Genomic DNA, 23,407 nt, shown 5'->3' on the forward strand with positions numbered 1-23,407 from the left:
CAGGCTCCCCATCTGTTCAGTCGTGTGAGGTATATCTTAGAGGTCTTATTTAAATAAAGGTATGACTGGTAAAGTTAGGATGTTTATCTGTTGTGTTTTGAAGTATCCTGAAAGTTGATATGTCTTCATATACTTCCTTGGTTCAAGTCCGTGAGTGAATAAAATGGAGGGACTTAAAAGCAAAACATACAGAGAGATTCATACATGGAAATGCCTCAGGGTTGCTGTGATGAGGAAGGAGACCCAGTAAAAATGTTCAGTGAATCTGCTGGTGGTGGTGTTACCTTGACAGTTGTTCCTACTCCTATTCACACCGAAAGGCCAGTACCATGAAAGAGTGAGATCGCTGGGCGCATGGATAAACCTCATGCCTTGGGAACGCGGCAGCGTATTTTCTGTGGAGGGAGATACTGACACCGTCACAGACTACTGGCAGCTTTGTGAGTAAGGAGCTGTGTGGACAAAAGACAGACCAGGGAACTTACTTGTGTTTTCAAAAAGCATTTGTGCAGGTTCCTCACAAAAAACTATTCAACAAAGTTACCATGGAATAGGAGTAAATGTCCTGTTCTGAATTCGGTATCTGCTTGAAGGATGGAAGCAGAGAGTATAGTTTGATGGTTACTTTCCAGGGTGGAGAAAAGTCAGCAACGCTCTCCTCCAGAAATGTTTGGGTTTACTGATGTTTTACGCAACAATCTTGGATCTTCATCAATGACCTCGAAAAGGGGGTGCGCACTGAATGACACCTGGATGGTCTGTGTGTCGTACTGTCAGCAAAATACTTATTTTGTGTCAGTATTTGGAGTCTTTCTCAAGTGTCTCACAGCCCTCAGCGCCCTGCGAGACGTGACATTTCTCGTGGGAGAGTCCGAGTCCGCCCTCGGGGAACGCGGCCGGCGCTTGGAGGACCGCGCCCAAATGGGACCGGGTGCTTGCTGCTCCCTCCTGCGGGCAGAACGTCGGTCCTTAGCACCTTCCGAACTGTTTTGTGAGGAAACTCCCCGACAGCGCGTCTAGCTGAGCCGCCACACGGGCGTGCGAGGAGGTCTCGGCGCGGCGTGCCGGCTAGCGGGCGCTGGGGAACGGCGGCTCCATGCTGCCTCCTGCCGCCCGCGGCCCCCTCGGCCTGGCGGCGCCGCCCCCGGCAGCCGCGGGCCGCTTCCCGCCTCCCCGGGCGCGGAGCGGCCGCGGGCTGTGGGCCGGGGCCGGCGGGGCGGGGGGAGCGGCGTCGGACGGGCTCCCTCCCGAGGGCCGCGCTCGCCGCTCCGGGCGTTCGTCCCGAGGGGAGCTGGCAGCGCGGGGTGCCCCGCTCCCACGGCGGGACGGGGCGAAGGGCCGGCGTGCGGGGCATGGCGGCACAGCGGCTGTCTTCGCGGCTACGCGACGGGTTTTGCGGCTGCCAGAGCTGCGCGAACGTTGAACTTTCCCGCTGGTTTGTGGGCGTCCGCGCTCCCCCGAGCAAGCGCTCCGCAGGGGACGGGCGTGTTCCGCCACCGGAGGTTCTGTGCCCGGGTAAGCCCAGGCAGGCGGCAGTGGGGGGACTCGGGGAGGATCGTTCATAGAATCATAGAAAGTTTTGGGTTGGAAGGGACCCCTAGAGTTCATCTAGTCCAACCCCCCCTCAGCGAGCAGGGACACCGCTAACTAGATCAGGTTGCTCAGAGCCCTGTCCAACCTGGTCTTGAATGTTTCCAGGGATGGGGACTCCACCACCTCTCCGGGCAACCCGTTCCAGTGTTTCACCACCTTCACTGTAAAGAATTTCTTCCTTATATCTAGCCTAAACCTACCCTGTTTTAGTTTAAAACCATTAGCCCTCGTCCTGTCACTGCTGTCTCTACTAAAAAGATTGTCCCCATCTTTCCTATAGGCTCCCTTTAAGTACTGAAAAGCTGCAATCAGGTCTCCCCGCAGCCTGCACGAAACAGTTGTATCCCTGGCTGCAAGCGCAGGATCCTTCCCAATAACAGCTAATATAAAATGGTCAGATAAAATATTCCTCCCTTTGCTGCCCATGCTGCAGTAGTTTTGTTTTCAGCGAGAGCGGGACAAACACGATTCACCCAGAAGCGAAAACAAGGGGGGGGGGGGGGGGGGGGGAAGAGGGGCTTGGGGCCCAAAAAATGTATTTTATGTAGCAGTCCTGCGATTTATCCTGGTGGGATTGGCGCAGCCGTCATCAAACGATGAGGATGTAGTTTAAAACCTGAATGCAAAGAAGGCAAGCTGGCTACAATGTGTTGGCAAGTTCAGCAAGCTTGAGGAAACTTACTTGAAGGTTTAAAACACGAGTAGTTACAGTGCCTTGGCTGAGGTGCCGTTGGAGTAGGTTTCTCACACTGGACAAAGCCATGAGACTACTTCAGCAGATCTGCTGAGTATGATTTACGTTTTTCAAGTCGTAACACTCTAAACACTTCCATTTTCTTCCGACGCGTCGTTCAGCAGTGTAGCCTTTCATCTGCGGCCGTGGGAAGGAGTCGCATCGCCCCCCTGCCCGCGTGCTCCTCCGAGGGTGCCCCTGAAACCCTCGCGCTCACCGGAGCGAAACCGGAGGGTTCGGTGAGCCGTTCCTGCTGCGCTTGCTGCTCCTTCTCCGCAGCTAAGCGACCCGATTCCTTGTTGCTTTAATAATCCTTTATTATATCCTCTCTTGGGGGAAATTATTATTTTGCCATCCACACGGCGCTGGCTGCCGGGCGGCGCGGCGGGCCGGGTCGCGGGGGAAGCGGCGTCCGCGGGCTCTGTGACCGGAGGGTCCAGCGCTGCGCGGGCCGGCAGGGGGCGCTGCCGCCCCGCGCTGGCGCCGCTCGCCTCCCCCGGCGGTTCCATTGGAGCAGCCGGAGACGAGTTGGCGCCATTTTGAAGCCGACGGGGGGACCGGGGCGAGCTGCGGAAGGGGAGGGGGTTAGAGGCGATTGGCTGCGGCGGCGGCGGCAGCTCCTCTGCGAGCCCGGAGCGGCGGCAGCGCGGAGCGGACCCGCCTGGGACCAGCGAGGAGAGGCGGCTGCGGCCGGGTAAGGAGCCCGGCACCTCGGCCGCGGTTACCCCCCACCCCGTCCCCGCTCCATTTTCCCTCCGTGTGGCGGGGGCGGGGGGCGCCCGCTCGGACCGAGCTCCGCGGCTGGCGCTGGCGGAGGGGGAGCGGGGGGGGGGGGGGAGACCTCCCCTTGGCCCGTGGCGGAGCCTCTCCCCCCTTTCCCATCCCCCTCGCCCCTTCCTTCGCGCGGCTGCTCCCCTCCCCCCTTCCTCACAAATTAAATTTGCCGCCCCCCCGGGCGCGGCGGGGCCCGGCGAGGGGGTGACCTTGGCGGGGGTGCGCGCTGCCCCTCGCTCAGCGCGGGGTTTGGGGCTCGCATTCACCCCCCCCCCCCCGCCCCAGCCGGCTCGGTGGGCGGCTGCCGGCGGCGGGGCCGCTCGCCCGCCGCGGTGAGCGATCGCGGCTCCCCGGGTGTCCCCTCCCGGCCCCGTGCCCCGGCCTAGTCCCCGCTCGGGCTGCGGCGGGGCTCCCGCCGTCTCGCGCGGCCGTCCGGGCTTGGCGAGGGGACCCGCACCCCTCCCCGCACCCCCGCCCGGTTCGGTCCCTCCGCTCTGCACTTAGCGGTGATCCGCAGCCGGGAGCAGGCGGCGGCCACCGGGGACCCGGGCTTGGTGGGTCCCTACTTGTGCCAGACCCCTTTCTTTCACGCTGGCCTTTTTTATTCTTTTTTCCCCTCTCCTCCCCTCTTCTTTTTTTTTTTTTCTCCCTCCCCCTTTGCACCAGGCTCTGTTAGAAAGCACTCGGGAAGGAAGGGGGGGGGTGGTTGCCGCCGCCTGGTAGGTGTAAAACTATGAATTTTACATCTGAATTGCCAGATGGAGAATGGTTAATTTATAGGTTATATACTGTTTACGTTGAGAGCCTCTGGTCAGGAATCTAAGTCTGTAACTTCACCCCGCTGCAAATAAATCACTATCTGCTCTTCAACAATTAGCGATAGTGAACAGTCCTGGGGAATTAAACGTCTGCAGGAGCTGCAGACCTGGATTTAGTTGTGCAAGCCTTGTTCTGACTTTTATGTTTGCTTCCTGCACGGTTGCTTACTGGGAGCTGTGATTATTTTGTTAGATGTTCTTTTTTCCCGTTTAACACAACTGCTGAAGTATTCTCGTTTTGGTCTTTGTTTTTTTGTGCTTGCTGGATAGGTGCTTTCGCTGTAACTGATTTTGCTGGATGTGGAATAGAAGGAGTGTTGAAAATCAGAGTGGCTTTATAGTTGAAGGCGGGTGTCAAATCACATTTTGTGAAGGAGATAAGATGACGTGCATTCCTTCCCCTTCCAAACTAGTTCAGTTTTCAGATGATAGGAATTGTGCTTGGTGTGTTTTGTATGTAATATAGATATGCCCCAAATATTACATTTACTTGTGTTGAGTAATATCTCAAAAAGATGCGAAACAGCTGAATGTGTGCTATGCTCAGACCACCCTAAAAGAAAACTGATAGTGACAGACAATTGGGTAAAGATAGTTTAGCGGAGGTGTATGTATCGTGTTCGTCACCGGCATTTGAAAGCGTCCGCTACTGCAGAAAGTAGTTCAGCACTTTAATGCTGTAGTACTTGCATGACATCTTAAGTCTGCATTTTGAAGCAAGGTTGTACTTTATTGCTGGGGGGGGGAGGGGCGTGGTTGTGTGTGTGGCATTTTGTTTGGTTGTTTTTTTTGTATAGTTCTTATACGGTAGTATTTGTCTGTGTGTCTCTAGCATTCCCTTTACTAGCTGCTGTACAGACTGGATAAACTGTAGTTCAGTTTTTGATGAAACAGCTAAATAAATTAAAATGGAAAAACACATGTGTAGAACACTTGTATGCTATTTTTTCTTGGGTGTCATATAAATGTTTGGTTTAAGCTATATCTAGCAAGCTTATGAACTTAAATTGAACAAGTCAGCCAAGTCATTATTAAGCTGTAATTAAAAATATAAAAACCAACAGTCATTGCTAGCATTTAGAAAAGCGTAGTAATGAAATATGGACATGACCTCAGGCATTATCCATTTCTGACTCTAGAGCAGGAGGCTCTGTTACCTTGTGTAGATCAAGAAAGATGCGTTTTCTTTTGGGGTACGTTGCTCCCTAACAGGCTCTCAGGTTCTGCTTTTTTCCCTCTGTGTCTATTTCTTTCTTCAGTCACACAGTTTATTTTCATGCAGAAGAGTAAAAGATTGTGTGGGTGTGTGTAGGGGTCTTTTAGTAAGGGATTTGCATTTAAAGATTTTTGAAGTAAATGTGTTTTCTTTAAACCTGAGTTTGGAAGAGGTGATAAAAGCTACTTGTTGCTCAAGGAGAGTTTTCATGGGAGCAATGAATAAGAAAATGTGAAGGTGACCAGTAAAAGCATGCAAAGTAGGAAATGGAGGAAAACATGATACTACAACTTGTTATTTTTCCCTACCAGTTTCATTCTAATACCAGTTTTTCTTAATGTTACTTAGCCCAAGTACATACCTTCCTCTTTCTTGACACAGTCCCCCCGCCCCTCTTCAGACAAGTTCCTTCATTAAAACCAAAAAGTCGTTCTGGTGTGTGGTACTGACAAGTGGTAAGATAATGTATCATACTCTTTTTAACATGTTTCTAAAGTAAAAGTGTCTTTACTGTTAGCACAAAATGTCAGTACTGTACCCTGAAGTAATCTTTGGAAAGACGGAGAGAATTGAAAGCCTCGAAACTAACCGGTAAGGGGGAGCTGAGGAGACTCTTTTTTAAAGGGGCGTGCTAGTGTGATGATCCTTGGTGGCGAAGTGTTGCATTGCTTTACCATTTTTGTAGATCCTCTGGACTATTTGAACAGCATTGACAGATCTGAGAAGGAATCATGTTCAGGCTTTTAAAGACTTGCAAAATACATGCTTTAAAAAAATAAACAACCCAAACCTCTCCTTGTCCTCAGGGGTTGAGCATCTAAAAGTTAAGACTATGCATGTATGTGAATGACATACCTATTGCTCTTCTGTTGGCGACATCTCCAGTTGAATGTAGTCACAGCTCTTTAGAACATTTGCGATATCATAATAAAAATGCTATTAGTGGGAATAGTTATTGTAACACATCTAACTTGAAACAATTTCCTGAAATACAACTAATATTTTAACTTAGTTATGAAGAATCAAAATGTTAACGTCACCACACTTTTTAAAGGTGATTGCTTCTGTCTCTGCATATACTGCTTTTCAACCTTTTCTAAAGTGCGAGGCAGTCCTTGAAGTAGGTTCTGAGGATGAAGATCTCCTTTACTTTGTCCCCATCTGTGGAATTTACTTGTTCACATCCCATTGTAAGCACTGGAAAAAACATTCTGCATCATTTTGCTTGTTTTATACTGCCTGATCTTCAGCTCGGTTACTTCAGCTCATGACAACTTTGATATTAATATGCTTCAAGAAATAATAATAATTTAAAAAGCGCCATACGTCATTGGGAACAGATGGGTATGTTTGTACTAATCACCTTGTGTCTGTCACCATTTATATGGTAGTACCGTAACCAGGGATCGGGACCCCATCTGGGGTTTTCTAATTTAGACTCTGTTCTTTAAAGATCGATTCCAGACAATACTAACTGTGTGTACTTTTTCTCTGACTTAATTAGAAATCCTGGTGGATGTTTCTGCTGCTGAAATGAGATGCTTCACTTGCACATTTTTTAATGGACAAAAAAGACACAAAATTAGCAATCGAAAGTGTTATTGTCTTAATTGCTTCCATTGTGTAGTCAGCTAAGCTACATTTTGTAGCCCTTTTAAAGAGGACTGGATTCAGCTAAAGCATAGTTGTTAACCATTTAGAAAGTAACTGTTGAGTGAGGTTTTCCACCTTTTGTGTAAGTATGCCAATTGGTTGTCCACAACTGCTTTCAAAGCAGCCTCTGGTTCTCTCTGAGACATCCCCTATGTATCCACATTGTAGCTCAGTTTAACAGCAAGAGTCAAGATTCTGAAAGTCTTAGAAAGGGGGGGGGGGAAAACCCCAAACCCAGCAACTACTTAAAAAAAAAAAAAAGTAAAGAAAATGAACAGTTATCCACACTGAGTGCAAACGTATTGCTCATGAGGGAGTATTTAAAAAAAAAAATGTACATCATACCTTTCTGTATGTAGTCTTTGAGCCACCTTGAGTTTGATTGTTCTACTTCTGTTGGTACTGCTTTGATACTTGGATGTAGAGTTTCAGTGAAGACAATCAGATTTCTGGGAAATCTTTGTTTGGCACGACATTTGTTAGGTTTCTGTTCTTAAAAATTGAGATGAGTTATCACTTATAAAAAGTGAGCAGAAGATACTTTCTGGAAACTTTATTAACTGTAGGATTCTCCCCGCCCCCCCCCCCCCCACCTACCTATTGAAAATTTGAAAGAGTTTTCGTGGGGAAGATGTACAGAGGTGGTAGGTGGTTTACTGTTAGGTGTGGTACTATCTCTGGTAATTATTTTGTTGTTTGATAATTCGGTGTGAAGCATTGTGTGTAGTTCATTCCTGTGTGTAGAAATGTAGAATCGTTAAGGTTGGAAAAGACCTCTAAGATCATCAAGTCCAACTGTCAACCCAACACCACCATGCCTGCTAAACCATGTCCTGAAGTGCCACATCTACATGTTTTTTAAACACCTCCAGGCATAGTGACTCCAGCACTTCCCTGGGCAGCCTGTTCCAATGCCTGACCACTCATTCAGTAAAGAAATTTTCCAGAATATCCAATCTAAACCTCCCCTGACCCAACTTGAGGCCATTGCTTCTTGTCTTATCACTAGTTACCTGGGAGCAGAGACCAACACCTGCCTCACTACACCCTCCTTTCAGGCAGTTGTAGAGAGTAATAAGGTCCCCCCTCAGCCTCCTCTTCTCCAGAATAAACAGCCCCAGTTCCTTCAGTTGTTCCTCATAAGACTTGTTCTCTAGACCCTTTACCACACTTGTTGTCCTTCTCTGGACACACTCCAGCAACTCCGTGTCCTTCTTGTAGTGAGGGACCCAAAACTGAACACAGTACTCCAGGTGCGGCCTCACCAGTGCCAAGTACAGGGGCATGATCGCCTCCCTACTCCTGTTGGCCACACTATTCCTGATACAAGCCAGGATGCTGTTGGGCTTCTTGGCCACCTGGGCACACTGCTGGCTCATGTTCAGCCGGCTGTCAACCAACACCCCAAGGTCCTTTTCTGCCAGACAGCTTTCCAGCCACTCTTCTCCAAACCTGTAGTATTCCATGGGGTTGTGACCCAACTTGGCCTTGTTGAACCTCATACAGTTGGCCTTGGCCCATCGATGCAGCCTATCCAGATCCCTCTGCAGAGCCTTCCTACCCTCCAGCAGATCGGCACTGCCGCGCAGCTTGGTGTCATCTGCAAACTTTTGAGGGTGCACTCGATCCCCTCGTCCAGATCGTTGATACAGAGATTAAACAAGATTGGCCCCAAAACTGAACCCTGGGAACACCGCTTGTGACTGGCCACCAACGGGATTTAACTATGTTCACAACATCTCTCTGGGCTCCGCCATCCAGTCAGTTTTTTACCCAGTGAAGAGTACATCTGTCTAAGCCATGAGCTTCCAGCTTCTCTAGGAGCATGGTGTGGGAGACAGTGTCAAAGGCTTTGCTGAAGTCCAGGTAGATAACATCCACAGCCTTTCCCTCATCCACTAGGCAGGTCACCTGGTCAGAGAAGGAGATCAAACTTGCTGTATGGAAGAGACTATAGCATTTTACACCATCAAGTTGTGAAAGCTTTTGTGCGGGATGATGTCTGTGGACACTCTGTGTGCCACCCAGAGCTTTTCAAAGGTCCAAGGGAGACAAATTGTGGATACCTAATTCATGGTATGTAATAAAGTTTACATTGGGTTTTCTTCCTCTGAGAGTATGAACTAGTCAGAAGAAGGCTATAACATTTTGCTTTCCTGGTTTTTGGAAAACAAAGAAAGAATGAATAGATAAACTCTGCAGAAGATTTGTGAGGGATTTTATCAGCGAAATAGCAAGCAGGAGATGTATTTCCCTTCAATTTGCCCAGCTTAGATAATGCAGTCCTTAGTTACTGGAAGCATTTCTGTAACTGAGGGAATGAAGAATAGAGATTTTCATGCATGCATATTTTTCAGAAAAAAATATTCTGTGCTCATTTTTCACGACTGGTATATCTGCACTTTGAGAACTCAAAACATTTTGAAAGTCTCCTCCAAGCTGCAAATGTTGGCTGTATAAGCTCTTCATCAGGGTCTTCGTACGGTGTTCTATATGATGAGTGCATTCAGAGGAACTTCTTATTTCTTAGTGGATCATTGACCCCTTAATCTTCTGTATTACATACAAAAAAGCCTTCAACCAGTATTTAAATTGCAATTTCTCTTTAAAAAAAGGAAACAGTTTTAATTAATTTCTGTCCTCATAACTACATGTTATGGTAGTCTTTAGTGATGATGATTTATATGTAATTTTTTTCAACTTGCTGTGTTTAGGAGTTGGAGCTGGATATCAAACTTGGCTGGCGTATTTTCCAAAAGCTGGAAAATGTGAAATGAGTTGACAGGTGACTGTGGGAAACGAAAGTGATTCGGTGATTTTGTTTATTGAATGTCAGTTTGGAATACTGGAATTCTTTCTTTCTGTCAGTTTCTTGTGATCACAGATAAGTCAGTTTAAAGCAAACTTCAAGAGTCGCTTAGTAGTGTGTTGATTTCCTGGGAGACAGGCTGTAGACCCTGGTTACTTCTGCTTGGCTCAAGAACAGCTTGAGTTTCTTCCATAGTGCTGGATAACATGGCGTACTTTAAAAAGTTGTGCCCGAGACTTCTATGTGTAGGCAAAATTGGTGGATAGTTCTTAAATTTCAGTCTGTAACTCGGGCTACTCATCTATAAATTGGGAAGAATACCGATTTTTATGAATAGTTTTGTGGAAGTGTTGTGAAAACAAGTTAATTTTTATGACATGGCAACGTGTTACAGTGGTGAGCCCTGTATGGAAGCCCAGTAGGAAATCAAGTCTCTTCAGAGTATGGTTTAAACAGGGTGTAATAAGGGACACACATTAAATTGCAAGGAGAAAAATTGAGTAGCTGCTTTGCTTTGAATGAGAAAGAAGTCCTGTGGTGTGGAAGAAGGTAGTGAAGGATCAGGTAGATCAGCTCCTTTGTGAGTATTCTCTTTAATACTGTATAAGAAATCTTAATTCTGATGTTTCCTAACACTTAATAACTGATTTTGCAAATATTTTCATACTCTTGCTGTTCCTCTCTAAGGAAATTCAGTGAACAGATTCACTGTGTGGATGTGCTCCTGTGTGAGTCATTAGGTTGTAACCTTTAGCTATGTGTAGCTACTACTAATTAAAATAATGGAAGGCTATTAGTAGTATTACGTTTTTCTCTGTTAAGTGGGATGAGGTGCAAGAGCTTTTCAGTGGATTCTTGCAAATACTCATTATTGGTAGAAGAGCAGTGTTAACGTGTGATGATTGCACGTTGTACTGCAGGCCCTAGAAAGGATGGAGTTGTGCTGGATGTGTGTTTCCCTCCCACCCCACAGCTGATCTTTCTGCTCTGGTCTCTCTAGTGACTTCTCTGTCTAGTTTGTCGTCTTACCTCTTCAGCCTTCTGATTCCAGTACTTCATTGTCCAGGTAAATTCTACTTCCTCTCTCACCTTGATCAACACTTCTTAGACTTCCAGCCTTCCTAAACTGTGGTAGATAGGGTTTGTGAGGTTTTGTGTGGTGCTTCCCACGCCCTGCCCCCGCTTCCCCTTAACTTTGGTTCTTGGTTGCATGCCTTCTCCCATAACCACGTAACTTTCTAATCCATTTGCCTGATGGAGCTTGTTGGTCCCTGCAGTGGAGATGGTAAAAGTGTGTCCATACGTCAGCTGTTTCCATGCTAAACTGAGCTTTTTGTCTTAAGAACCTGGATTAAGATGGACTGCTGTCGAGCTGAGAGTCTGGCTAAGGTGTGGACAATTCCATTTTTTTTCTGCTAAAGAAGGAACAACATCTGGCTGTGAGCAGACAGGTAGATTAGTGATGGATGCAGTTGTCAGCAGGATTTACAAGAGATGTTTGTTAATCTCGAGCTTTGGCTGTGTTGACTTTCTAACTTTAGGGGAATCAGGAGACAGCAACCTATAACGTGCACATGAACAGTTCTTCAGTTCTTCCACCTTAAGTAATAGGTGGAAACTCTCTGAACTGTCTTACCTTGATTGTATGGTTACAGTCATAGTGCAAGCAGCTATATCTGTTTATTAATACTTTAAAGCTTGCTGCTTTCAAGTGCAAGCCCCGTCCTTTTAACAATGAGTAAAGATTAATTTCTATTGTTTTTTTGTGTTTGTTTTTTTTTTTTTGAACTGTTATCTTCTGTAGGTGTTGCTTGTGTTCCTAACTGTTTCGGTGTATGGAACATAGACCAGTAGGGGGATGTGTAGGGCTTTTTGTTGTTTTGTTAGTGCTGATGTGCTTTAGTTTTCTCTCCTGGGTAGATTTTTGTCCTTCTTGGGGGCCTGGAGTGTATTGTAAGGTACAATTGTACATGGTATTGTAAGGAAGTGATCCAGTCTAGTAAAATAAGGTGTGTGGCCTTACTGCGTATCAGCACAGATCTGAGCATGAGTGAAAGCATGAACTACACACTAATGCACACAAAGAGTTTGGCTATCACTGTGCAGTGAATATGTCATAAAAACATAGGATATTTGAAGTGGGAAGGGACCCGTAAGGATCATCGAGTCCAACTCCCTGCTCCTCACGGGACTGCCTATAACTAAACCATACAACTAAAAGCGTCATCCAGACACTCCTTGAACTCTTAACAGGCTTGGTGCTGTGATCACTTCACTGGGGAACCTGTCCAGTGACTGACCACCCTCTCAGTGAAGAACCTTTTCCTAATGTCCCATCTGAACTTCCCCTGACACAGCTTCATTCCATTTCGTTGTGTCCTAATGTGACTGATGAGTTGCAGCTGAAGGATAACTAAATATTAAGCATTAACTTCAAACAGGAAGACAATCCATGGAGTTTGAAAATTTACTATTAAAAAGGCTGGCATAGCTGTAACAGTACGTACGCTCCTGTTTGTACCTAAGTGAGGATTAAAATGTGTCAATGTATGTAAAGTTCTGAAAGGAGGGTGCAAAGAAGGTAGAGCCAGGCTCTCTTCAGTGGTGCGCAGTGTCAGGAGCAGCGGCAGTGGGCACAAACTAAAACATGGGAGGTTCCCTCTGTACAGGAGGCGTCATGTTTTCACTGTGATGATGGGCAAGCACTGGCACAGGTTGCCCAGGGAGATTGTGGAGTCTCCCTCCTTGGAGATGCTCAAAAGCCATCCGGATGCAGTCCTCAGCAACTGGCTTTAGGCGACCCTTCTTGAGCAAGGGGGTTGGACCAGGTGACCTCCAGAGGTCCCTTCCAACATCAACCATTCTGTGAAAACACAATGCTGCAGGGCAAAATAATGACAAGAGATGGATAACTATTAAAAGAAGTTACAGGAGCATATACATTATTGGCAAAGAGAGCTTACCTGTTGGTCAAGCACAGAGATAGATGTCAAAGGCAAGTTAAGATTTTGCAGATTGAAACATCAAAAGAGTCTTCAGTGTCAATTTTTATTTTAGATGATCTTACTGGTAGGTTAATGTATGATAGCAGATGACTAGACTTTGTCACTTGATGTTTCTTCTAGTCCTGTGGTTTTCAAAACCTGCCACTAATGCACTTAATTCACCAGGCTGTGGTAAGTCTTCATCTAATTTATACTTTGTAAACACAATTATGGGTGGTTCTTCTGTCTTCAGGGACACAGTTATTTTTTTAGTTGGTGGCTTTCTGTCACAGTTTTGCAGAAAGCAAATAAAAATGTTCTAGTTGGAAAAAAAGTTAGACAGATACAAGCCATCTGGGTAGACAACTTCTACTTGTAAAAGACCCAGTTGAATGTGATTTTGGCACTAAGATTGGTGTGTCCTGTCCTAATATCACAGAATGTTTGGGGGTTGGAAGGGACTTCTGTGGGTCATCTAGTCCAACCCTCCTGCCGAAGCAGGGTCACCTACAGCAGGCTGCACAGGACCTTGTCCAGGTGGGTCTTGAATATCTCCAGAGAAGGAGACTCCACAACCTCCCTGGGCAGCCTGTTCCAGGGCTCCGTCACCCTCAGAGGGAAGAAGTTCTTCCTCATGTTCAGACGGAACTTCCTGTGCTTCAGTTTGTGCCCATTGCCCCTTGTCCTGTCACTGGGCACCACTGAAAAGAGTTTGGCCCCATCCTTCTGACACCCACCCTTCAGATATTTGTAGGCATTTATAAGGTCCCCTCTCAGCCTTCTCTTCTTCAGGCTGAACAAGCCCAGCTCCCTCAGCCTCTCCTCGTAGGGGAGATGTTCCAGTCCCCGCACCATCCTCGTAGCCCTCTGCTGGACTCTCTCCAGTAGCTCCTCATCTTTCTTGAGCTGGGGATCCCAGAGCTGGACACAGTACTCCAGATGGGGCCTCACTAGGGCAATGTAGAGGGGAAGGAGAACCTCCCTCAACCTACTGGCCACACTCTTCCTAATGCACCCCAGGATGCCATTGGCCTTCTTGGCAGCCAGGGCACACTGCTGGCTCATGGTCAACCTGTCGTCCACCGGGACACCAAGGTCCCTCTCTGCAGAGCTGCTCTCCAGCAGGTGCGCCCCAAGCCTGTACTGATGCATGGGGTTGTTCCTCCCCAGGTGCAGGACCCTGCATTTGCCTTTGTTGAACCTCATCAGGTTCCTCTCTGCCCAACTTTCCAGCCTGTCCAGGTCACACTGAATGGCAGCACAGCCTTCTGGTGTATCTACCACACCTCCCAGTTTGGTGTCATCAGCAAACTTGCTGAGGGTACATTCTAACTCTTCATCCAGGTCGTTGATGAAGAAGTTAAACAAGACTGGGCCCAGTACTGACCCCTGGGGGACACCACTAGTTACCGGCCTCCAGCTAGACTCAGCGCCGCTGATGACAACCCTCTGAGTTCTGCCATTCAGCCAGTTCTCAATCCACCTCACCGACCACTCATCCAGCCCACACTTCCTGAGCTTCCCTAGGAGGATGTTATGGGAGACTGTGTCGAAAGCCTTGCTGAAGTCTAGGTAGACAGCATCCACGGCTCTCCCCTGATCTACCCAGCCAGTCATGCCATCGTAGAAAGCTATTAGATTGGTCAGGCATGATTTCCCCTTGGTGAATCCATGCTGACTACTCCCAATAATCTTCTTTTCCTCCACTTGCTTGTTGATGACCTCCAGGATAAGCTGCTCCATCACCTTTCCCGGGATGGAGGTGAGGCTGACCGGCCTGTAGTTCCCTGGGTCCTCCTTCTTGCCCTTTTTGAAGATTGGAGTGACATTGGCCTTTCTCCAGTCCTCAGGCACCTCTCCTATGCTCCAGGACCTCTCAAAGATGATGGAGAGTGGCTCAGCAATGACATCCGCCAGCTCCCTCAGCACTCGTGGGTGCATTCCATCGGGGCCCATGGATTTGTGGATGTCCAGATCGCTCAAGCGATCCCTCACACAGTCCTCCTCGACCAAGAGAAAGTCGTCCTCTTTGTAGGCTTCTTCTCTTACCTCCGGGGCCTGAGATTCCTGAGGGCCAGTCTTAGCACTGAAGACTGAAGCAAAGAAGGCATTCAGTAGCTCTGCCTTCTCCACATCCTCCGTCACCAGGACACCCGCCTCATTCAGCAGCGGCCCCACATTGTCCCTAGCCTTCCTTTTGCTGCTGATGTAGTTGAAGATGCCCTTCTTGTTGTTTTTGACATCCCTTGCCAGCTTCAATTCCAGGTGGGCTTTGGCCTTCCTCATCGCATCCCTGCATGCTCTGACCACATTCCTGTATTCTTCCCAAGTGGCCTGTTCCTCTTTCCACATTCCATGGACCCTTCTCTTCCACCTGATCTCCACTAGAAGCTCCTTGTTCAATCTTGCAGGTCTCCTGCCTCCTTTGCTCAGTTTCTTTCCTGGGGGGATGCACCGCTTCTGAGCATGGAGGAAGTGATGTTTAAAGAGCGACCAGCTCTTTTGGACCCCCCTGCCTTTGAGAGCCCTGGCCCACGGGATTCTTCCCAGTAGCTCCCTGAAGAGGCTGAAGTTAGCCCTCCTGAGGTCCAAGGTTTTGATCCTGCTCATCACCCTGCTTCCTCCACGCAGGATCCTGAACTCGACCATTTCATGGTCACTGCAGCGGAGTCTACCTCCAACCTTCACATCCTCCACCAGTCCCTCCTTGTTTGTTAATACAAGGTCCAGCACAGTGCCTTTCCTTGTTGGTTCCTCCACCATTTGCATCAGAAAGTTATCACTGATGCTCTGTAGGAACCTCCTGGATTGTGCCTGCCTAGCTGTATGGTCTTCCCAGTTGATGTCAGGGTGGTTGAAGTCCCCCATGAGAACCAGGGCCTGTGACTGTGAGGCTGCTTGCAGCTGCCTGTAGAAGGCCTTATCAACCTCCTCCTCCTGATTAGGTGGCCTGTAGTACACATCCACCGTAATGTCACCCTTATGAGCCTATCCCTTAATTAATATAAATATTCCTTTATAAGTCATATTGATTAGGAGTGGATGCAGTGTTATTTAGCATAGCATCTGACTTTGCAGTGCAATACCGATGCTTTCTTTTAGCTCTCATAATTCAATACATCCCATTAGCATTTTTTGTTTCATCTGTAGTAATTCTGTATTAAATCATTTGCAAAAGGGTGTGAGGCATTTAATTTTGTATTTTTTAACATTATATACAAAGTTAGAAATGATAAGGAGTGTCAGTTATGTATACAAATTCTGACTTGTTACTAAAGCAACTTTGTGTTGGTTGTCCATCTGCAAAATTTTGCAAAATGTTGGTTTGCTTCTGTGGTACCATGCTAGTATTCTTAAGGTTTTTTTGGGGGGAGGGTTGTTGTTTGGTTTTAATTCTTACAAAAAACTCCAACAAACTTTCGTGGTAAGGCTCAATAAGGCATTTTTTTACCAAATAAATGGTATGCTAAAATAATACGAAGTGTTGTTTCTTCCCAAGGGGCAGTACAATGATTAAACTTGATTTGTGTCTAACGTGTGTCTGTTGTAGTTCCCCAGTGCTGCTTTTGGTCATGTTCCCCAATGTTCGCCATGACTTCCGTGCCATTCTTGCATGTTTTCTTTTCTCCTTTTGTGTAGAAGTACTACAGATGTTAGCCTTCTACAGTTATGTAATGCAAGATGTCTGAAGCTTCTATGACTGTTTTTTGTTATGCTGTTTTGAAAATAGAGTTAATGTAAAGGGATAATAATTCCTGCCTCTACCTCCCATTCCTTTCCAATTGTTGGAGGAAGGAAGCAAATCATTCTTGCTCTACTAAATCTTAAAGTAGCTTCCCTGCTAAAAGAGGGATGTGCAAAAACTGTGGTCGTAGACTAGCGATATTGTGAAATTTTGATACCTAGGCTGGTTGTTAGTTCTTCTCTTGTTTTAGTGAGTACCAGTCTAAGAACTTTCTGCCAGTGTTTCTCATGATTCTGGTAAAAGAAGTGTTTTGTATAGTGAAAGATCTGCTTTTTGAAATAACTATTTAAGTAGCCTACAACAGCAAGATACTAATTTCCTTTGTGTACTGATCAAGTTCCTGCTGTGTTCTAACTTGTATATGTTGTTTCAGTTATCGGCCAGAATGTTGTTCCTTAACTTTAATTTAAAAACTAGAAGTCTTCCTCTAATTATCAGGTTTTCTTCAGTGTAAGCTCTTTATCTTTGAGCTTTTGTGTTATGGTGGTTCGTTTTCTTTGGGTGGGATCTTTCAATATTTCTGGTAGTTACAGTGTTTTCTGCCTCTCTTCCACCGATTCTTCTGACTGTCTCGTTGCCTATGTAGGTACGCTCTTCTGATGTAGTAGACTTTGTGTGCATGATGATAGGTGCTGGTAGTTGTACATAGTATTCGGAGCAAGTTCTTTTCAGTGCCTTAAACTCTATGTTAGATGTTGAGATTTTGGTATTGTGGCGGTTGGTTTGTTTTTTTGGAGTACGTTGTCTAGAAATAATGTTCCATAGCACTAGTGTGTAGTCTTGCAGTGATTTTCTATGCCTGTACCTAGGTAGAGGACCGCCCCTTTAACTCCCTGTTTTTCCCTGAACAGTTGATTTTCTTTCAGATTTATAGCTTATATTCTTGTTTGAGCATTCAAATGCAGTCTTTATACTTATAAACATTTCTATATCTTTAATATTTTCTTTCAGTGTTTTACTGAATGACAATCTGATCCATCTCCACATCCATCCGTCTATGACTTTCACTTTAATACTTACGTAACAAATGATTTTTGGTGCAAGGAAAGTGCAAATTGTTTTATCACAGACTGATCAAACATGAATTGTCCCAGGGTAATATGATAACTTCAGAAGTTACATTTATCCCTATATTTAAAATTCTGACTTTAGCATGCAGATTTTTTCAAAACTCTTCAAATATTATTGCTATCAAACTAGTTCAGCTGTAGTGGCAGTATTACTATTTTGCTCTGCATTGTTAGTGACAGTGCTCCCTTTATTTTCTTCTATTACACCTTAATTTTTAAAGTGAATTAAAATTTTTGAAATTGAGGTGCAGTACACCTTGATTTTTAAGTAACTTTAAAAAGTTTTGCATACTGCATTGGTTCATGACTTTTCAGATGGTGTCTGTGCAGTTGCTTTGATTTGGAAATGTGACAGTCTTAAGTGTAGACACAGTAACTTCTGACTGAATATACCTGTTACCAGTTGTCACAAGAATGAAGTTTTACCTGCTGTTTCTTTGAAAATGGGTGTTCAGCTGACTTCAGGGTTGTTCAAGATCTGCTTGATATCCAATCATTACTATGCAGCAGTACTTTTTTTTTCCCCTTGGTTTTAGCTATTGAAGTGCAATTTTTTCTTTTTTTAGTTTGTTTACAGTGGCCATCTCGGTTTGGCTCCAACTCTCTCTATTTCTGTATTTCCCAGTCTTTGTGGTGCAACTCTCCTGTCTTGAGGGCTCTGATTACTACTTAAAACTTATTACTAAGTGGTTGTTTGAGTTCATTTAGTAGTAGGAAAACTTTCCTTGCACCCTAATCAAGGGGACATACAGCTTAAAACTCAGTTTTGTTCCTTTGGCATGGACATTGCCTGTGACCACAGTGTGGGAATTGTATACATCTCCAAATCACTTCTGCTTTCAATTTGTGCCTTGCAAGACAGAGACCTTATTTATGCACTACTTGTGTCAATTTAATATAAACATTCATCGTCTCTAAATGTTGGCAAAAATACATCCTGTCGGATTCCATACTTGTGTGATGTTGTTTGTGAAACTTAAGTTTTTGTCACGTGTGTACAGGCTGGAGAAAAACCTGTATCCTGACTAAGCGTGACATAGAGGGTAGTTTTGGTAATCCGACTATGTGCATGAGGCTTTCTTGACAGAAGAGGCTTTTTATTCCAAGTGTCTCACTCAGAGCAGTATTCCTAGATGCAGTAATAGTTAATGAGGAGGCTCATACGGGCAAATTTCACTGCTTCTCTTCAGTTTTGTATAGCTCCGATGTACAGATGGAATGTTGTGAACACTTCTTACATTTCTGAAAACCACCTGTATGGGTAATGTGGGTGTGTGCGATAGTTTCATGTGGTGGAGTGGAGGCAGAATTACCCTGCAACTGACCCATGTGCTATTGGTTCACTGTCTATGAAATGCCAAAAGATGTCCAGTACATTTGTGTTTATGGTCTCAACTGATACTGGTAGTTCATTGAGTTACAGTTTCCATTTTTTCTGGGGGTATAAACAGGATTGCAAGTGTGTCCCTAACAAATGTATTTTGAGCACCAGAATATCAGATTTCTCACCAGCACCAGAATGGCAGAGTATCCCCTAAAGAAGCCAGGTGAATACATCAGGGTGAGGTAACATATCAAATGAATCTTCATTCATCAATGGTTATCTTAAAGAACTTTTGTGAGCTTTACAATCTTGCATAATTTTCCCCAAGTGTCATTTGTAATAATTAAATTACCATGCTTCATTCTCAAATCTCATCAGTATTATTTCAAAGAAGTGTGCCTTCACACAAAACACTCGTGTTTCAGTGTAGTGCTGGTTAGTTTGAGTCTTCTGTATGAGCAACCAAGTTAGCTTTTTAATTGTTTTATTTTTATTGTAGTCATAAGGTTAACAAGAAGGATGGGAGAAGTCTGATTTCTTGAGTTAGGTCAACATACGCACTTAATTTTTCATCTTGCTTAGACCATGCCCTTATTGTAGACTCCAGGTATTTTTTTTTTTTTTACTGTATTCTTTCCTAAACTCTATTAAAACCTTCCTAAAGTATAGGCTGTCAAGGCATGGACGTACTCAATAATGACAAGTTTTGTAGGCTGTATTATTAAAATCAAGAGTCTGTATAGAATATGTGTATTTTGTGGCTTTCAGACGCTTTGGGCAGGTTTTCTTGGGGGCAAAGAATATGCTATGATAGTCTGCTGCTAAAGAGTACTGTTTTCCTAAATTTGTATTTGTATTCTAGAGGAGAAGGAAACTACCATCTTTTTAGGTAGCTCTGTCAGATTTGTGATACATTGTTTAGTTTACTTCATCTTGGATTTATTCTTGGACACGACTGAGTCATTAACATTCAACTGAAGATCCTTTACATAGGATATGTCATGTAAGTATTTAGTCAAAGCTGAAGTGACTGATTTTTTTTTTTTTAAATGGAGACTGTCAAGAAAACTTAGCAAGAAGTGTTAGTAACCTCTCTGGTGTAGCTAAACTTCATAGTGTTTGCTAGTATGTGAGAAGTTTTCATCCTTTGAAGGTCAAGGTGAAAAGGCCATTGTCAAAGACTTCATGGCTTTTTCTCAGACTTAATGAAACTTACCTCTGTTCTCTGCACATGCCTTTCTCCCTGCTTCTCCTCCCCACTGGAAAAGTGTTGTCTTTCACAAAATCCTCTGTATCCAAGCTGTACATCCAATACTCCATTTCTGATTTTGTGAGTATAATGACATCCTGCCTATTTGCAGCTCCTCCTATGCATTCTTTTTCCGTTTCCTTAAGGAGCTGTGTTTTTTTTGTGGAGCAAAATCAATTACTTAGTACAGGACTAGAAATGTTTAGTAAGTGTATGAAGTGAAAACTGCCATGCTTCTGTCCAACCAAATTTTAAGTTGAAGCCACTTTGAATGACTGACTTCACTTTTTTTGCAGTATTGCCATTTTTGTAATTGCGCATACTTTGCATTGAGTGTTTAATGCTCTGAGGACTGGTCATAGTCTGCTTGTTATGCACTTGCCCCTCTTTAAGCTTTTATATAGTATGCTTGCATAACATGACCACCTAACAAGCAATCAGGTGGAATGTTTTCCTTAGTATGTGGCTGGAAAATATATTGCAGATGTCTATTTTACTAACATCATATTTTGTCAGTCTACACTCTTTTCTACTTTATGAAACAAATAATTATACTTTTTTAATCTTAACCAGTATTTCTTTGTTCAGTTGTGGTTTTGCCTTTTTCTTTCTCTCTCAGACTCTTTTGCTGTAGTCTTCCAATTTTTATCCACTTGTCATTTCTTTTCGTGCAGCCATGGACAGAAATAAGAAATTATAATTGTAATGCTTGCAGTCTATTTTACTTGGTCTCAGGTAGAAGTATGAAAGCTGAGATCCCACAATAACAGGGCAATTTTTTTTTTCCTTAGGCTGTTGATTGGTTCAGTGGTCAATTCAGTTACGTCGTTTCTCATCTTTTTTTTTTTAATTTTAGACTGGGTTTATTTCAGTGACAATACTGTTTCATAATGGCGAAAAAGAGGCAATTTTATTTTTGTCATTTTTGCTTTTGATCACATCTGAAAAAATGCTGAAATTTACAAGTTGGGTCACTTCCGTCTTGTGGAAGCTGCAAGTGTCTGCAACACCACTGGAGAGAGCTGTATGCAGGGATAAATTCATACTCAGTATTGTCTACTTGCTTAATCTTTGGGAGGCTTTCTCTAATGAAGTTAGAAAAAAAATCTTACCAGCAGTAATGGGGAGTTGCCTGGGATCATTTCCTAACTGATTTCAAGGGAGAGTACTGTATTGTAAGTAAGTTGCTTGAGGTTTCTTAGCATGCATATACTGACTTTGGTGTCGTGGCTTGTCTTACTGTTTTGTGCTTTGTTATTATGTGTTAATTCTTTTCCTGAATCCTCCAAATCCTCTGTACATTTATTGAAAATACATCCTCTTGCACAGTTACTACCTGCACATCTTTTCATCTTCTGCAAAGTGTTTAGTGTTTACTTAACATGTTAATGTAGAAACTTAATGCGCTTTGCCGTATTTTCTAATGAAAGGTTGAAAAACAGCATTTCCTAATTTAAACAGGTGTTGTTACTTGGGTGTTGACTATCAAAGGATTGCCATTAATGAGACTTCTGTAGTGAAACCCAGTACTTTTCTTGTCATTTGCTGCGCTGAGTGTGTTGCCTTTGCCTTATAATGTGGTTCTTCATTCCAGAAGACCTTTAATTAGTGGTTTCTGTAAATTCTTCCTGTATCAGTACTTAGTATATGTAGTGCTGCCTTACAGAAATCGGAAGCTAACATTTTCTTGATACTGTGCATAATACTAGTATCTTCATTTAATGATAGTTAAGTAAATAGTATAATGTAATATAACATTTCTAAAAGAGAATGGAAAGTATTCATCTAGACATTGTATCTGAATCAATATGAAAAATTACTTGGATTTACACAAGTGCACTTGGTCCAACACTCAAGTTCTCTATTGTACTCAATAGCAGAAAATGAAGTGCCAAGTTTCAGCTTGGAGCAGCTTTTTATAGCCAAGTTATAACTCCTTAGCAGTAGATTTATTACAGTAATAGATTTAATTTAGTGGCACTTGCATTATGTAAGTCTTTAACACCTAAGTCACTTCTCATCTGGATCAATTGTTGTCAATCGGCTATACACAGCAGGAATTTACCAGGACGTAAAAATTTTCTGTAGGTGGCTTAAATCATTAAATTATTTGTGTTTTATTAATAGTCGTGCTGAAGTCGGAAGATGCCTGCCTCTTCCACTGCTGTAAGTTGCTGAGTAATCTCTTCAGAGTACCTTGTTATATATTTTGTGGAAATTACAGCTTGACCAATTTATTCATACGTGCTATGTAGTTGAAGCAAAGTTAGTGCTCTCAAAGTATTTGTAATGATTATATTTGTTCATACAAGAATGGTACCTACTGAGGGCACAGAAATAATGGATATTGATAATAAAAAGGAAGTGACAAACAGCATGTTGACAGACGAACAGAACTTTGGAGTGAACTCTGTATTGTGGTTTATGAGATCAAAAAGATTTGACTTCCTCACAATATTCCCTGAGACAATTTAGGGAAAATGTTCTTGGGTCTTCTAAACCATCAAGAATACAAGTTCTCCATGGAATGGCCTATGACAAGGAGAGACCACTGATCGTACTGCTTGATTGTGGAGAATGAGTTGATGAATATTGCAAATCCTGTTTCTTGGGTACCCTTCTAGTTGGAGTGATACGTACTGTGTAAACACATATATTTAAATCTCTACATGCAGCAACTTTTATCCATGCTAGCAATTTATTGAATTCACTTAGGCTTCTGATAGCTCTGCGAATGTGAAGAAAGTGTTATTCCCAGCAGCTCATTGTAAAATGTCTTGCAACCATAGATTTAAAAGTGTGAGTATTTGATTAGGTCAGATTTATGTAAGCTTTCTTGTATGTGGCAATGGACACTCGCAGCCCAGAAAGCCAGCTGTATCTGGGTCCCATCAAAAGCAGAATGGCCAGCAGGTCAAGGGAGGTGATTCTGCCCCTCTACTCCGCTCTGGTGAGACCCCACCTGGAGTCCTGCATCCAGCTCTGGAGCTCTCAGCAGAGGAAAGACAGGGACCTGTTGGAGCAGGTCCAGAGGAGGGCCGCAAAATGGTCAGAGGGCTGGAGCACCTCTCCTATGAGGACAGGCTGAGAGAGTTGGGGCTGTTCAGCCTGCAGAAGAGAAGGCTGGGGGGAGACCTTATTGCAACCTTTGAGTACTTAAAGAGGGCCTACAGGAAAGCTGGAGAGGGACTTTTTACAAGGACACATGGTGACAGGACAAGGGGTAGTGGCTTCAAGCTGAAAAGAGGGTAGGTTTAGATTAGGTGTAGAGAAGAAATTCTTTACTCTGATGGTGGTGTGGCACTGGCACAGGTTGCCCAGAGAAGTTGTTGATGCCCCCGTCCTGGAAGTGTTCAGGGCTGGGCTGGATGGTGCTTTGAGCAACCTGGTCTAGTGGAAGGTGTCCCTGCCATGGCAGGGGGGTTGAAACTAGATGATC

At 44.4% G+C, this 23,407-nt stretch overlaps 1 protein-coding gene across 3 annotated transcripts in view; it reads left to right on the top strand.

Moving 5' to 3' along the window:
* Window positions 1-2,922: 2,922 nt before the first annotated feature.
* Window positions 2,923-23,407, top strand: part of PDS5B (PDS5 cohesin associated factor B) — a 129,976-nt gene continuing 109,491 nt past the window's right edge. For all 3 annotated transcript variants that reach the window (XM_075420258.1, XM_075420277.1, XM_075420267.1), the window contains exon 1: window positions 2,923-3,020. The gene's annotated coding sequence lies outside the window, so the exon portion shown is untranslated. The remainder of the gene's footprint in view (window positions 3,021-23,407) is intronic.

This window comes from Opisthocomus hoazin, chromosome 1 (genome assembly GCF_030867145.1).
Source record: "Opisthocomus hoazin isolate bOpiHoa1 chromosome 1, bOpiHoa1.hap1, whole genome shotgun sequence".
NCBI lineage: Eukaryota > Metazoa > Chordata > Aves > Opisthocomiformes > Opisthocomidae > Opisthocomus > Opisthocomus hoazin.